The sequence below is a fragment of the Gossypium hirsutum genome, chromosome A13 (genome assembly GCF_007990345.1).
Source record: "Gossypium hirsutum isolate 1008001.06 chromosome A13, Gossypium_hirsutum_v2.1, whole genome shotgun sequence".
Lineage (NCBI taxonomy): Eukaryota > Viridiplantae > Streptophyta > Magnoliopsida > Malvales > Malvaceae > Gossypium > Gossypium hirsutum.
The window spans coordinates 94,526,131-94,530,105 of NC_053436.1; the positions used below are offsets into that span (position 1 = coordinate 94,526,131).

The 3,975-nt window shown below is 28.3% G+C and overlaps 1 non-coding gene across 1 annotated transcript; it reads left to right on the forward strand.

Annotated features, from left to right (window-relative positions):
• Positions 1-2,242: 2,242 nt before the first annotated feature.
• Positions 2,243-2,350, forward strand: LOC121213029 (U6 spliceosomal RNA). Its single transcript, XR_005908398.1, has one exon. It is a non-coding gene; the product is annotated as a U6 spliceosomal RNA (small nuclear RNA).
• Positions 2,351-3,975: the final 1,625 nt, after the last annotated feature.

Sequence of the window (3,975 nt, forward strand, 5' to 3'; positions counted from 1 at the left end):
TAGCTTGAGCTGAATACAAGCCTTCTGTGAGGCCGTCGAACTGAATTAAACTGTATAAATTGATATTTTGTGATCTGAAACTTGAGTACTGATTATCAATGTGTATTGTGTTTGATTAATGTTAATGGAATTGATTTACTGTATTCGAGTGTGAGCGGTATTTGAGTATTCACATAAAACTCTGTATTAACTGTCATGTGAAGTCTACATATGCATCGGTTGAGAATTGAATCAGGAGGAAGTATTCTGTTCTGAAATAGTGGTTAACTCACTAGTATCGTATTCTATTCTGAAATAGTGGTTAACTCACTAGTATCTGTGTTCTTATCTGGCAGCTAGACTGCATTCTCCTATTAATCTTATTAACATAAGTAATCTTAATTTTTATGAACTAAATATTAGAAAGAAGTTGCACCTAAATTAACCTTTGCTGACCAAAATTAAAGCAATTTATATCCTCCATTAATGAAAATCGTATTTGATTGGTTTGATTAGTAACAAATGTTGACATGATAAATGAAAATCTTGGCATGTTGATATGTGGCATACAATATGGATTAGAATACTAATAATGTATATCACGTTAACAATTATTAAAAAATTATAAAAATTATTAAAATTATTAAAAAAATTACAAAGACTACAAAAAGAATAAAAATAATTATCAAAAAAATAATTACATTAACTTTAAAGAATTTGATTTTGTAGCTTCAAGAGAAAAATCCAATATGGCTTTTACTTTCTTGTATCTTAAAAGTAGTTTTATTCATTTGCAGCTTGAATGGGTGTGTTGTTAGAACCGTAAAACAAAATCTAATATAAATTTAAAATTGTAAACTATGATCTATCATGTCAAATCATTAAGAATAAATCAAGAATAAAACTAGATGCGGAAGCGTACCTAAATTCATCGATTTCTTAAAATCTATGGATCTTGCAATTTTGATCTTCCAAATTAGCACACAAGTAATTTAAAAAAAGGTCTCTCTCTCTTTTCTAAAGATGAGATATTTGTAATGCTACCTATGTGTAATTTGGGGACCATAACCCAAATTTATAACTTTTGCACATTAACTCTAATTTCTAATTAGCCCATCATAAATTAGAAATTAGTAACTAGAGTAACTACACATATTTTACTTGTACTTTATTAATAACTAAAGCCCAATAAACCTTAACCACATTAGATCACTTTTAATTTGGGCTAACATTTTATGATAGTAAATAATAACATGTAATTACTCTTATTATATATGTATTGTCCATATTTTCCAACAATTTCCCACTTGAACGACATATATATACTAATTACTCTACAATTACATGTCATGATATAACCTTATGACCTAAAACCTTTACTATCATATTTGAAAGGTATTCTAAACAATCTCGTCCATTAATTATGTTAACATGAAATCAAGGTGACTTTTGTTACATATATCATAACTAAATCCATCCCTGATCACGTATATTAACACAACAAAATGAAATAGATCAAGTATGGATGTGTAGCATGAAAATTACATGCAATATGATCCAAACATGCCTATTTCCAACTGGTCCTCCTTAACCTTAGTGAGATCAAATTTTACCAAAATCAGAGTGCGAATAAATTAAATAAATTTTATTTCTGTAGGGAATAAACTTAATATCTGTAAACTGAAATAACTGAAAATGTGTCTATAACATAAAAATATTTAAAAGTACAAACTCCCACTAAAACAAAATATCCTTAAATGACATTACACGCATATGAGCAAGGTGCTCATGAAAAACCTTGGGTGGTAGTCCTTTAGTAAGCGGGTCCACAATCATGGAGTTTGTCCCAATATACTTTATAGACACCTGATCACTTTGAACTTTTACTTTAACAACCAAAATTTAAAGTCTATATGCTCTGTAACGACTTGAATTTTACGGTTATCGAAAAAGTGTATTTTTGGGTCTCTGTTTTTGAAAAATGGATTCGTAAATATTTATTAAAAATATTTACGAAGTTAATTGAGTGGTTAATTAGAGTTTAATTAAGTGAATTTAGCTTAATTAAGGATAATTGGATAAAAATATTAAATTGAATATAGTGTGAAAGTTTAATTATAGAATAAAGAAAATTGAAGGGACTAAATAAATAAATAAGCCAAAATGAGTGTCAAGTGTGTGGTGAAAATAAAATACATGTGTAATAAATATTATACATACATTTTTCTTTATTCTATAATTAAACTTTCACACTATATTCAATTTAATCCTTTTATCCAATTATCCTTAATTAAGCTAAATTCTCAAAGAAGATTAGCATGGCCCCTATGCAAGGATGACACGCACAAATGGAGAAATGGTCCAAATTTCAAACTACAACCAATACAAATACCAATACTAAATCAATCCAATACTTGACTTAAAACACTTATCATGTATCATTATCAATATCAATTTACTTAGTTCACTATTACTATCACAATGCAAAATAACACACTTAAGACATCCTTGGTAAATGCCATTATCAATAATTAACATGCTTTACCTTATTGAGTACGGGATTGGCCTAAGATGCTGATTCAACGGTCTGACCCTAACCTAACCTGCGCACGGAAACAAACCGTACGCTGAGTATGAACTCAGTGGTATTTCTATAATCCAAACACTTAATAATATAACATACACTTAAAATATATATTGATCATTAATATTCAATTATTCATTTCATGGGTAAATTCTTTATAACTCATTCAATTTTTATCATCTATTAATCCGATTGGTTTTCCAAAATAAATTCATATATCACTTGAACAATAATATTTCCCATTCATATCTAATTCAGAGATACTTAATTCATATGCTTCAGTCATTCTTCAGTTCACTATTCAGTAACATTAAATAACATTAAACTATCACATTTCAATTAGTATTCTGTACTTATCTATTTCGGTAACAAACAGTACTTTTTAATATCAATCAATTTATCATTATCATTCAATAGCAATCAATTGATCTTTATTGTTCAATAATCAGTCAATCATTAGTAATAATAAGTAATTCAGTAACAGTCAAATATTCAGCAGCAATAAATTATTCAGTACCATTATTTACCCCTATTAACATGACTCGGATCTGAACAGATACACGGATCCAACCCACACACCGGGATAGCATTTTCATCGGCCGAAGTCGGAATACACCGTAATGGTAATAGTAACAGTATCAGTAACAGTAGTTGTACACAAAGTACCTTATTGGAACAAATTCAGAACAGTAACAGTAAGGTACGGAGCACCTTTTCGGAATGAATCCGGAACAGTATCAGTAAGGCGACACTTATAGTGTCTCATCGACACAAAGTCGGAATATCCCTGAACACTTCCAATCCTATGGCATACCAACTATATCTGACTAGCCTAATACTATTAATAGGGTTTTACGGTAAACTTTTCGTTTTAGACAGTACATATTTCAGTTAATCATATATATTTTCAATTCAATATATTTCAATTCACTTTACATTAACAAATGTTCAAATTTCACAATAATCATATATTTTCATATCAATTTCATCATTTTCTCAAATCAATATATTTTCAATATAACATACATTCACATTCAATACCACATCAAATATATATATTCATATAAATTCAATAAATTTAACATATACGAATTAATCCATTTCAATCATAAAACACAATAATTCTTACCTTAACATTTGTCATATACTTTAAATAAAAATATAACAATCAATAACTAAGTTCGAATTATAGAAATACAAACCGTGAATTTTTCTCGAGTTTACTCCTCGTCCACTTTTCCTTTTCCTTTCTTCATGGATGCCTCGGGTGCGATGTTAACTATGAAAAATTAAGATAATTTATACTATTAATACAGAACTAATTTATATTGAATAATGGAATTTTTATTCAATTTCTACATTATTTTCAATTTGAACCTAATTAAGTTCACTTACTTTTCTAACTCAATTCA